Raw genomic sequence first — 13,051 nt, 5'->3', positions numbered from 1 at the left:
TTTATTCACATCTGTCATTTGTCACCAGACCTAGCTACAGAAGTTTAATTATTGCTACTTTGTTAATTATTGATATTTGTGCTTAAAGTCATGCTTAAAGTCACTGATACTCATATTGCTAGTCTCACTTTCGGTTAAAGAACAGGCTTATTGTATGCAAGTATTGCTAACTGGTTCCAAACATTATATACCTTCTGGGAATAAATAAAAGGTAAAAGGGTCAAATGCAGGCAAAATACAACTTGCAGAAAGTGGGTACAACTCCCATGGAAGTCTTTGGGCCAAAGTCAGCAGTGATGTAAATGCTTGTTTAAGCTGGCCATAACGTGAGTAAAAGTGTATGTGACAAATTAATATCATTTGTACCGTTTTAGCATTTAGTGGGTGTGCAAAATGGATGTAATTTAAAAGCAGATCTTGCTCCAGCAGCACAAAGGGGCTAGAAAACTGTCCTAATGGGATATCTGACAATTATATCTGGGGTGGGGGAATCTTCAAGTGGCTCAGAGCCAGCATAGCCAGTTCTACTCCATCTGTACCTGACCATCATAGGGATTTGGCAGTCCCTAGCCACTGTAAAAATATATAAGACTACTGTAAGGCAGTGGAACTTAGAGCTCTAAATTATGCTGAGGGACAATCCAGCCCATGGAAATCAAGACTGCAAAGGTGGTGAAAGCCACTTTTGTCCACCTATCATTTACACCAGTGCAAGCACTAAAATCAGTGGGCCAAATTCATGACTAATGTAACTCCAATGTGGCACCTTAGAGACTAACAAATTTATTAGAGCATAAGCTTTCGTGGGCTACTGCCCACTTCTTCGGATGCATCCAAAGTGCAGTAGCCCACGAAAGCTTATGCTCTAATAAATTTGTTAGTCTCTAAGGTGCCACAAGTACTCCTGTTCTTTTTGCGGATACAGACTAACACGACTGCTACTCTGTAACTCCAATGTGTTGATGATGACCTCAGATTGCTAGCAGAAATGACATGGGCCATGTCCATATGCTTAGAACCTAGGAGCATTCTAATTTACAACACAAATACCTAGCCACAAACATGATGATACATTACTATTTCTTCATTATGCCTACTAATTGAGGAGAATAATAGGATGAAATTCCAGGGTGCCAATAATTAGAAAAAATTACATCACTATCAACTACCTGCTTAAATACAACACACAAGATTTGTTTTCTACTGCTGGAAACTGCCTTTAAAAAAAAATTCTCAGCACTGGATAAAAATAAATTTAAAAAACAAAGCATTTATTCAAATTAATATCAATGGGCATGTTAACACTCTTACATGACTCCTCATGAATCATCTGATTCATACTTTTTTCCACCTATTCATTTTAATCCTTAACCGGCACTATTAAAAGAAGATACTAAATGAAGCCTTATTGAAATAGCAAGAGTAAAATGACATTTTAGCTGCAAGACTTTTGGTGGGATAGTAAAAAAGTTAGAAAGGGCAAGTCAGCTAGAGAAGATGGACAAGAAGCTCTAGTTCAGGGATCTCAAACTCAAATGACCACGAGGGCCACATGAGGACTAGTACATTGGCCGGAGGGCCACATCACTGACACCCTCCGGCCCTGCCCCCATGCCACCCCTTCCATGAGGCCACATCCCTGCCTCTTCCCACCCCTTCCCTGCCCCCATCCCAACCCCTTCCCCAAAGTCCCTGCCCCAACTCCGCCCACTCCCTGCCCTTATTCCAACCCCTTCCCCAAATCTCCACCCCTGCCCCACCTCTTATCCACCTCCTCCCCTGTGCGCGCGGCTCCCCACTCCTCCCCCCTCCGTCCTTGAAAGCGCTAAGAGCTGACAAACAGCTCTTTGTCAGCGGGAAGCGCCTGGAGGTAGGCAGAGAAGCAGGGATGCGGCGCGCTGGGCGGGTAGCAGGTGAGGGGAGCTTGGCAGCCGCAGGAAATAACTCAGGGGGTGCGGGGAGCTTGGTGGGCCGCGTGTTTGACATCCCTGCTTTAGCTGGTCTTTTCCATTAGTATCTGTAGAGATCAGGGCCTGCTCTAGGCACCAGCAAAACAAGTTGGTGCTTGGGGCGGCACATTTTTAGGGGCGGCATGGCCGGTGCCAGAATGCCGCCCCTAAAAATGTGCCCCGGCCGCCCTAGCTCACCTCCGCTGCTGCTGCCACGGCGCACGAATCAGCTGTTTCGCGTGCCGCGGCGGCTCGGGGTCTCCCCCTCCCTCCCAGGCTCTCAAACCTGGGAGGGAGGGGGAGATCCCGAGCGGCCGTTTCGCGCGCCGCTGCTCCCCCTCCCTCCCAGACTTGAGAGCCTGGGAGGGAGGGAGGGGGAGAAGCGGCACCCGCGCCGCGGCCACTCGGAGTCTCCCCCTCCCTCCCAGGCTCTCAAACTTGGGAGGGGGGGGAGACTCCGAGTGGCCGAGGCGCGGGCGCCGCTTCTCCCCCTCCCTCTCTCCTAGGCTTGAGAGCCTGGGGGGAGGAGGCAGGGCTGGGGATTTGGGGAAGGGGCGGAGTTGAGGCGGGGCCGGGGGTGGGGTAATTAAAGAACAGGGGGTGGGGGCGGCCAAAATTGTTTTTGCTTTCGGCGGCAAAAATCCTAGAGCCGGCCCTGGTAGAGATCACAGAGACTCAGCCCACCATGGCTGGGGTGAATGCAAGACTAACTTTCTTTCCTGTTTACAGATAGACTCTTACCTCCTTGCTCTATTCCCCTAATGGTCACTCTAAATGTTCCCAGCTAACACCACAGCATCTTCCGTAGTTCTAGCCTGTTCTTTTCATTGTTTTAATGAACTATTTGGAGTGCAGAATGAGCAATATAGTCATATAAAGTACTGAAGCAACAGATTGCTTATGTAATATTTTCACTGTATAATTTTCACCAATATTTTCACTCATACCATGGAGCTCACTCCTGCCCCCATAGACACCAAGCATGTTCCGTTGAAGGACCAAATCCTGACTTCAGGGGGTCTGCTCATGCAGGGAGATCCACTTTTGATCCAATGTCTGAATGCCTCCTATTCAAAACAAGAAATTTACCTTTCTAATATTTTCATTCTGAACTGTCTTTGGCAGAAGTATTTGATTATTGATTATTGTCATGCATGTATTCTACCTGTATGGCAGCATATATTGCAGCATGTCAAGTTATTTTCATATGTATATACTAAGCAAGAAGGAGACAAATATAAAAACTAAAAGAAAATTTCAGAGTTGAGACAAAATAAGTTTAATTATGGTAAGTATACTATTGTTGTGATAAAATTTACTTTAGATAGATAGATAGATTAACTGTTCTTCTAATTTGGCCCATCTTTCCTCAAACAGAGGCAGAAATATTTGCAGCCAATCACTGCTAATGTTACACAGATGTTTGTTATAAGCAATTTAATATAATAGCAAGCTTAGAGAGAAACAAATTCCCCACCTTGCACTGACTGAAAGCCTAGGACACATGTGGTTAAATATCGCAGGTCATATCATATGTAATGCTAACTTTTACTCATCTTGGGCAAAACAATGGCATAGATATCTTCTTTATTTAATCATACACATTAATTCACAAAATGTCTAAAAGATACCCAAGCCCGTCCATATATCATTGTTTTTCAATGAGATTTCTATAATTACATCTGTTAACAAATGCAGTAAATTCAATTAAAATTTAACTGACAGTGCATGAGAGCAAAGCAGGTTCTCTCTTTTTATGTCAAACACCTTATATTATGCCATGCATGTTAAGATTTACCACTCCTTAAGGCTTGCAACTGTAACATTTTAAGTGATATCTGGAGGCTTGTAATTGTATGTGCACATCAATTATGGATTGGATTCAGCATTTTCGGATAACTTCACCAATCACAAAGACAGCCCAGTGGTCTCCTGGCATTTTCAGAGCAGTTTGGTTAAAGGTGTAATACATACAGCCTTGTTAGTTCTCAGTGATGAGGGACTCCTTTCCCTGTTGGGTTCTAGCTAAAGCACTGACCATTGCTTTTCACTAACAATTTCTGTCTGCTCCCTAGAGATGTTTTAATGAGCCCCTCTGACATGGCCAAAGGCAAGCAATATTCTCTGGGCCAGTGAAGTGAAGAGCCAAAGCTTAACCTACTAGGCAAGCAATAATTAATAAGGCATTTTTGATTCATCTCAATTCATTAACAAAGTTAAAAAAATTATTACTGCTAAGCAACACAACGTTAAGTCTGTGGCGTTGCTCACAAGTATTGAGTGAGAAGCCCATGCCAAGGCCTGTGAATATATATAAAAAATAATAATTTGTTACACAAATAAATGAATTTAGAATACTAATTTGGGGGGAAAGGCAACCGACAGATAAGTCAAAGACTGATTTTAGTGGAAAAAGATCAATCTGTTTTCTGTTTATTTTAAGGAGAGGAAATGAATACTGATTGGAAATGTATAGGCAGTTGGGCTTGTGCAGCATTTGGTTATGTTTTTGCAGAATACTCCATTTGTCTCAAATTTTCCCCAAATTTTTGGACTAAGTGCTAGTTATCCAAATTGATAGTGGGAATGTGGTATGACAGCATTACAAACTCCTTGAAATCATTGCTGTTGAACTGCACTGTGGTGTTGCACTGTGACAAATAATTTGGCAGATCTTAGCTAGTGCATTTTTTTTAGGAGGCAATTCCATTTAGTATTAATAATCACTGCTTTGGGATGGGCCAAACTTCTGTAGGGAATATTTGAAACATGCTAGTCTGAACTGATTTAGAATCCTTCCAAATTTTAATTTGCATCAATTCGGGTTCTTGAAAGGAATAACCAATTAGGAGCAGTTGGATGGGGCAAGGGTTGGTATTTTTTTTCTTCCTTCTTCCCCCAAGTCTAGGATATAAGGAAAGAAGAATAAAGGAAATATTTCCAGAAAGAAGAGTAAAAAGAAATATTAGTTAAAACGAATGCATCAAAACTGAAGCTCTTTAGAGATATGGAAAGGGCATCAATCACTTCTGTGGGCACATTAAGCCGTTACATATTATAGCCATCTCGGTTTAAGTGGTGTAAGGCTCATCTCATTTGCATTTGTTGTGTTACAATCTTGCTTCAGGCCTGTCTCCGCAGTGAATAAGGTGGCTGTGCAAGGCAGCTTGTGGCTGGCATAAAGGATATGTCAGAGTCAAGCTGCTTCACTAATCAGCTTTGCTGGGGCAGATACATGATAGTCTATGTGAAGAAATTTAGATAATAGTCTACAGCATCCACTAGAACTGTATATAGTGTATATGGGGCTTTAGTCTAACTTCTAATCCTTCATGGAAAATGTGTAAATACTGCGGTGATGTTCTAGTGACCTCTAAAGGCAGCTGGTTTGAGCTGTTATTTTGTTAAATCTCATGCTTTGAACTACACATAATGTTGATGTTCTTTAAGCCTCTTCATGGGGAATTTTTTCCAAAGGGTATGATTAATCATGTTACATTAAACCTTTCCTATTTCGTTTTTGTGTTCTCACCCCTCTCCTTCTCTCTTCTGATTCCAGGTAAGCTCCCTGCTCCTGCTCCCATTAGACTCCCCTTCTCTTATGGATTGGTCACACTTACTGACTGTGCTGGAGGCCAAGTCAGGGCTACACGCCCAAGCCAACAGCAGTCCCAACTTGCATGGCCCTCCCCTGGGGCCCAGCAGTGGTAGTCTGCAACCTGTGCTGTGGTCTCTCCCCATTCTTCCTCTAAACAACTTGGCTTTAGCATCAATTCCCCTGCCTCCAGCAGGCCAGATCAGAGGCTTTATTCACAGAGCCTAAAAGTACCTTGCCACAGGTCAGCAAGCATGATGTCGCTTCGAGTTGAATTTGACTACACTGCCAGGCTGGCTAAAAAGTAAGTTTTTAAAGACATTGCTTTTCTGTTTCAGCGTTTTTGTTTGTTTCTTTCTTTGTCTGTTTTAAACAACATCAACCAAAAGTTGGGATTCCAAAATCAACCTCCCCCCACCTCCATCATCTCTATGCAGTACAACACTTTCCCCCTCATATCATTGCCCTTTGCTCAGCTGGCGGGTACACTACACCATTTTTATTGAGTGCCAACTTGTAAAGGTGGCTAGGTCGAGCCAGGATCCTTCTACTTATTAGATGAAAGCTCCAGTCATGAGCCTCTGCTGTTTGTTCATATCATGCATACAGCAGTTTGGTTTGTATGTATGAAACTCACTGTGCTTTCATTTGCCTTAATCATCATTAAACAATTAGGTAGGACATTATTGGTACACTGGCATAATGGTAAGAAAAATTAAACCTCTGAGGGTAACAAAAAGCAACAGAGTATTTTGCATGCAGGTGATTCTTAGGAATAATAGAACAAGAATGTCTTTTTCTTAGTTCTCTATTGAGGATGAGAGGAGTGTTTTAAAAAATGGCACCATGAAAGACCGATAAAGTTGAATAGTTGGGAGATAATAACTCTAATGGTAAAGGTCCCTGCATACGTATACCACCCTGCCTCTGGCAGTAATCCTGGCTTTGGGGATCTGAAATTTCCTAAAGATGTATTAGTGTCTTATACACATGTGCTCTTGTGCACTCATAATCCTTTTCACTAGCTTCTTAGCTGCATGCTTTGTATTTAAATTTTCCTTCTGACCAAGTAAATCCCTTTGGATGAAGTGACAGGAGCTTTTCAGCACCCATAGCTGGGTGACAGCTGGTGCAGAGACTCTGAAAGACTGCAAAGTGTTCCTTACTAGCTTTCTTCAGGACCGGTGTCAGCCACCAGCTGAGCGATTTGTTAGTTCCCCCTTTGGGCATCAGTCAGCTGAAGAGACTCACATTAAATGCTAGAGTAATACAATAGATATTAATATAAAAACAATATCTTTGCTTCTGGCTTAGCTGTGCTTTTAATTAGATACTTATTTATTACATATGAACATGGTACATTTTCATTACATTCAGTGTAACTCTTTATTAATACTGTAGGAAGTATAGTCTGGTTTCAGAAACACACGGTTAAAACTTTGGTTTGAAAAGAAGTAATTGTCAGCAGCCTTTCAAAGAGCAGTGCAGTGGTTAAAGTAGTTTAGTTACAGATCACAGAACAAAATGTTTGTATTTTTTCCCCTCAAGTAAAGTTTCCCTGCAATGTCCAATACATAATATATTCTGTTATTTATAGCTAAATTTGAAGGTTTGCTTCTCAGGGGTTCTGGCAAGTTTTTGCTATTAGAATTAGAAATAAGAAGCAATGTAATCAGGTTGTTAAAGGTAAAACAATCCAAAAATGGAACTATTTTAGAGCCAAGCTGTTAGCTAGACATAACCTTTCAGAATGTTTAGATGTTTCCTGCAGAGATTTTTTGAGAGGGTGCAGATGAATGGAAAAAAATGCTGTGCTGTATCCTCAGAACTGAAAACAAGGAGTCATTCAAAATAAGCCCATTTTAAAACACAGTTGATTACATTTTTAAAAAGTACTTAAATTTTTGTCGTTCTCTAACGCTATAGTATTGCAGCACAGAGCCAAATAAAACTCTCACTGATTTTGAGTTAAAGTTTGCCTGAGCAAGGACTGTAGGGGCTGGCCTAAGATTTATGAGAGCAGCTTTATACAGAAATTACAGTTCACATTAAAATATTTTATTAGAGACCCACATACTTACACACACATATGTTTATGAAAATATCTTAAATATAAAGGGTAATCCAGCCTGTGATAACAGACGTTTAGAACTCCTTTGCTTTTATTTCTTTTTTGCAGAAATATTTTGGTAATTAAAACTCTCTTCCCCAATAAGGGACATTTAGGGATGTGTGTGTGTGTGTGTCTGTGATTGTTTTGTTTTGCAGGGAATAAATCAGAATTCCAAAAGAACTGCTCCTCACTAAAATGATCTGAACCCTTATTGCTTCTAAAGTCAAATATCTGAATTGAAAACTGAGATATTAGAAGATGTTCCTGGATCTAATTCTGTTCCTGACTTCAATGGGAGCAGGTTTGGGCATTCTGTGCCTATTAACAGCAAGTTTGAAAATGTTTTCTTATGCATGATGGTTTTCCAAAATATGGTAATAGTTTCAATAGTATACATTTCCATCAACTTTTATTTGAATTTAAATAGACCTTTTAATTTGTCTGTTTTTAAAACACATTAAACTGTTATTTTGACCTTTTAATTACACAGGTATCACCTAGGATAATTGAACAACATTGTGTGTTAGATGGAAAGAATAAAGCAATATATTAATTTTGCAAGGTGATTTCTATTTATGAGTGCTTTAGGGTCATGGAGGTGAGGAAAATGAATAAATAAATAAACCCAAAGGAATTCTTGTCATGTTGCTGTTTCTTTTACTTTTGAAACTTAGTCAAACTAATTTTCAAAATAAAAATAGGGGATTATACTTTTAAAAATTATTCAAACGTTACATGCACACAAGAGAAAACCATGATTCAATCTCAGTAGGGAGGTGGCATTACTTTTCAAAACCAAAGAGAGACATTTCTTTTCAGTTTTTAAAACTCCTGTCCTATCTCAATCTATCCTTGCTATTCATTCTTACATCTGGATTTAGACCTATTCTTTTGCATGCATTTTTTTCTTCCAAATAAACTTCTATTGAGCAAGAAAATAAGCACTTACTAAAATTTCAAATTAAGCAGATCCATGAATGACTTTCTGATGGGTCTGATCCTGCTGCCACAGAAGTCAGTGGGAGTTTTAGCCACTGATTTCAAGAGAAACATTACAGGGCCCTATATTTGTAATACTTGTGTACTAGTTATAGATGTGAATAAGCAGAGCTGAAAGCCTTCTTGGAAGTGGTGTAATTCAAGAAATCTGCTAATAATAAAAATGTAATTTGGAAGATTTTGGTTTGAACTTGGAGCATTTCAATTAGGTCTTGAACTCAAGCACTTCTTCAGCATTTTTCCCTTATGAATTATTAATATGGGGCTTGTAATGGGCTCACCAGTGACTCCTGAATCCTTATTAGTAAAACATGATCATTTTATCATAATACTATACTGAAGAATTCAAGAGATGTATATTAAGAATAATGCCTATGTTTCTACATTGTGTTTATACATACATAAATATGTGTGTATATATATATATTGCTGTATATATGTGTATGGATAGATAGATAGATAGATACATGCATACACACACATATATATATGCATACACACACAATTCCAGATAATATGGTATTCTGCATTCATTCTCTCTATATATAGACAGAATTTCCAGTTTGAATCTAAAGATCCCAAATTTTGCATTTTTATTCCTTTTATTCCTTTTCTTTAGAAACTTTTCTCTGGTTATTTCAAATATTTTTTATAAGTTGTTCTTTTTAGATGTATGAAACATTGTTTGGTCAATTTTTTTAAAACAAATTTCTAGCTTGGGAAAAAAAAATAGGGCATACCTGTATGTTTGGTGTCTGTTTACATTTTCTGTAATGTAGTCATTAAGCACACAACGTAGACTTAAAGGATGTCAAAACTGACAGCCACACTATGATTGATGATGCTGTGCTAGACTAATTCTTACCAGGTGTGGGTGTGATGTGAATTCAAATGTAGCTCAGAGTTCTTATTTGTATTAGTAAAGTTATGCTTTGTCAAAGTTCTGTGACTTCTTAACCTATTAAATCCCATCTTCTTAATCCCAGCTTTTCTTTCCCTTATTTTTGTATACATTTTTCTTCCCCTCCCCCCAGAAGACAGTACTCATGTCTTGAGCTCTCTTCTCTCTTTGTGATTTCTTAAGATATCAGTTTGTACAAATGCACAACTTGGAAAATACCGAGTCTGTTGGGGTTATGTTAACTAAGTCTAAAATTTTACAGAGAGGCTTCCTAAGTGACTTGACCTGGGGTAGACTAGATTCTGTAGTGTGAAATTCACTTAATCAGCACAAAGCATGAGCAGCAGAGCTTTATGAGTGTGAAGTGTATAATCTATCCCTCCCAAACCCAAGATTGGGCTGCAGCCCCCACCTCTCAGCTCCCACATATCACCACCATCACCGCTTCCTATCTGTTACTAGTATGGTGTGGGAGGGTAACTGGATTCTCTTAAAAGCCAATGGAGGCTGCTAGGTGCTCAGCACTTTTGAAAATCAGGCAAGTGCCTAAATATGGCTTTACGAGCCCAATGTTAGGTTTTCATTTTTGAAAATCTTGGCCTCAGTGAATAATTTTCATCCTATGGACTGTCTGTGAATTGTTGGCCTTGACTATTTGGTAGTTGATATTTGTCTTGTGTGATAGGTTGCTGTAGACACATGGTTTTATTTCTGTTTCCTGATTGGATGACTGAAACTTTTTGAAAAAAGGAAATTAACACAGATCATGAACTTCCAATATGAATTTTGAGGTGCATAAACCTTCCGATTTGGCAGTCAATCAGAGAATCACAAATAATGAGCAATATGACCCCATGAATCATAGCAGACCAAACCACAATTTGCACTTTAATTTGTAAAAGTATTCATTCATCTTTTTTCCCCGTTATTTGACAAGGTCTAATTTTAAATTAGTCCTTTCTCATGCAAATTCCCATTGATTTAAATGGGATTTTGCCTGAGTAAAGACTAAGTAAAGACTTCATGATGTGACCCTTGGGGGCAAACCCAGACCACTCTTTTATGGATACAGACAACCCAGAGCAGAATTAGGGCAGTTCTATCACACATGGGGGGGATGGATAATGGAGGCCAGCAAAGAAGGCACTGCTCTGCATGGGTGCCCTCTGAAGCAGAGCAACGGGGCAGAAGGGGATAATGTGGGGAATCATAGAATATTAGGGTTGGAAGAGACCTCAGGAGGTCATCTAGTCCAATCCCCTGCTCATAGACTGGATTATCCTGGCACCCCTCTGTAAAAGGCACATAAGGTACGTAGTTAGGCTGAAGTAACTTCCACAGAGCTTTTCTGCAGGCACGCTATAGCCCTGAAGGCAGCTCACTTTCTAGCTCCCTCACACCAGAGTAGGTATATACCTCAGGCCCTGGTGGTCTGGGTTTTGGCCATAGTACGTAAATAATTTGGTTCCCACTTGTGCTATTATCCTTCTTTTTGGGGTAACTCCATTAATATTGCAAAGAACATGTCCAGACTACAAGGACATGGAGCTGGATACCAACCAGGATAAACACTGCTGCCCGCTTATATTTAGATGCCTGGAGAAATTGGATACTTGGTATCTAAAATGTGTTAGCCCAATTGTTTCCCATTAGCTTCAACTGGGCAATATTTTGCACCACAGAAAAGAAAGGAAATTTAGTTTGGATTTTTGCATTTACACACGCATGTCCACTTCTGTGGACCTTTCCCTATGCCAGTTCCTCCTGCTGAAAGATACCTATGCACATACATACGGTAGAGGGATAGCGGTAGGGTGGTGGGTGGGATTGTGCTAGTAACAATAAGAGGTAAAAATTCATCTAAACTGAAACCCATTATCTCTAATTGGGGATGCAGTCTGTACTCACAAAATATCTGCCCACATTTTTGCACCCTAGAACTAAATTTTGGGTGCCAGTCTCACTATTTTCAGCTCTAAGTACATTTTTTGTGTTAGTGAAAAAGGGAGCTCACGCTTCTTCTGAAAACATTGTTCTTTGTAAATACAGCTTTGTTTCTTTTTGAACTATATAAGGTGTGGATTTATGGTTCCACAGAGGCAAGTTAATGCCTTGCCTTATTCTGCAAAACAAGAAAACCCATCTCAAGAAATTGTCAGGCGCAATATGTCTTCAAGACACATGCACAGAAGACCCATTTACAGGGTGGGTATTCAAACTTGCCAATTGCTTGGGATAGCTAAATGAGATTTGCAGTTAGCTAATCTCAGTATTTACAGCATTCAAGCTACTTCCTACAGAAAATACAAGGGATCCAAGGGAATACTGAATCTAGTGAGCAAAGTGTAGATACTTAAATGAGGTAAAATTGGCAATTTTTTCAGCAGCATCATTGTAGAAACCTAAGGTGAATATCCTAACTTTCTCAAAGCTCCCCTCTTTCTCTAGCCCAGCCCCCACGTCCACCATTCAAAATGCAGTACCCCTCTCTCTAACCCCAACTTATTCAGTGGTGAAGAGGGTTTGTTTGGACTTGCAGTTCATTACTGGCAGGGGGAGGAGCACTGACACCCTCGGGGGGAGGAATAGCTCAGTGGTTTGAGCATTGGCTTATTAAACCTAGGATTGTGAGTTCAGCCCTTGACAGGGGCCACTTAGGGATCTGGGGCAAAATCAGTACTTGGTGCTGCTAGTGAAGACAGGGAGCTGGACTTGATGACCTTTCAGGGTCCCTTCCAGTTCTAGGAGATAGAATGTCTCCATATGTTATGTTATATTATACCCTTCCTCCCCCATCCTTTGCAGACTTGTGCTTGGGTGGAACTTGGGCAAAGCTCATTTTCCTCCCAATATCTGATTGATCCTTTCATGGACTGCCTGCAGGGGCACAGGGCAGTGCTTCTGGAAAAAAATCAGGCCACCATCTCTTACTCATTTTACCCAACTGTCAGATGTGGATGATAATACTTCACCACAACAGAGAAGTATTGCGAGGTTTGGTTGACTAACATCTGTAAATTCTTTAGAAAGATTTCAGGGAAAGTTGCTATATAGTGCAATGTTGTGATGATTATTATTTAGATTAAAACTTAGGGATCTGAATTACGTGGCTGGTATCTTGCAGTGTGTACTCCTCTCCTCTTGAACTCAGGGTAACTGCAATGCTTTTATTAATCCTTCATCTTGCTTATCAAATAAAGGTGGCACATTTTTGTTTGCTCCACAGTCACACAGGAAGGAAAAGAAAGAGAAAGAAGAGCAGGGAAGCACAAGGAGACCCCGACTCTCAGTTGTAAGAGGAACACATGGCCAAGAGTGGCAGAAGTGAAACAAAGGTTGAATACATGTTGGCAAGAATGACATGAGTGGAATACAGCAGGCAGCATTGAGGAGGAATTAGCTCTGACCTTAATATGCTGTTGAACAAAGCACAATGTGAGGGCTTCTGAGGCCATTATGGATCTAACATGCTAACATCAAAGCATATTAAGAGT

The 13,051-nt window shown here is 40.3% G+C and overlaps 1 long non-coding RNA gene across 1 annotated transcript in view; it reads left to right on the top strand.

Moving 5' to 3' along the window:
- Positions 1–5,762: 5,762 nt before the first annotated feature.
- LOC128830669 (uncharacterized) overlaps positions 5,763–13,051 on the top strand; it is a 54,967-nt gene continuing 47,678 nt past the window's right edge. The window contains exon 1 of the long non-coding RNA XR_008443639.1: positions 5,763–5,848. This is a non-coding gene — a long non-coding RNA (uncharacterized LOC128830669). The remainder of the gene's footprint in view (positions 5,849–13,051) is intronic.

Source organism: Malaclemys terrapin, chromosome 1, assembly GCF_027887155.1.
Source record: "Malaclemys terrapin pileata isolate rMalTer1 chromosome 1, rMalTer1.hap1, whole genome shotgun sequence".
In the NCBI taxonomy this organism is placed as follows: domain Eukaryota; kingdom Metazoa; phylum Chordata; order Testudines; family Emydidae; genus Malaclemys; species Malaclemys terrapin.
The sequence above is the reverse complement of the archived record's forward strand: the minus strand, read 5'-3'. Positions and strand labels throughout refer to the sequence as shown.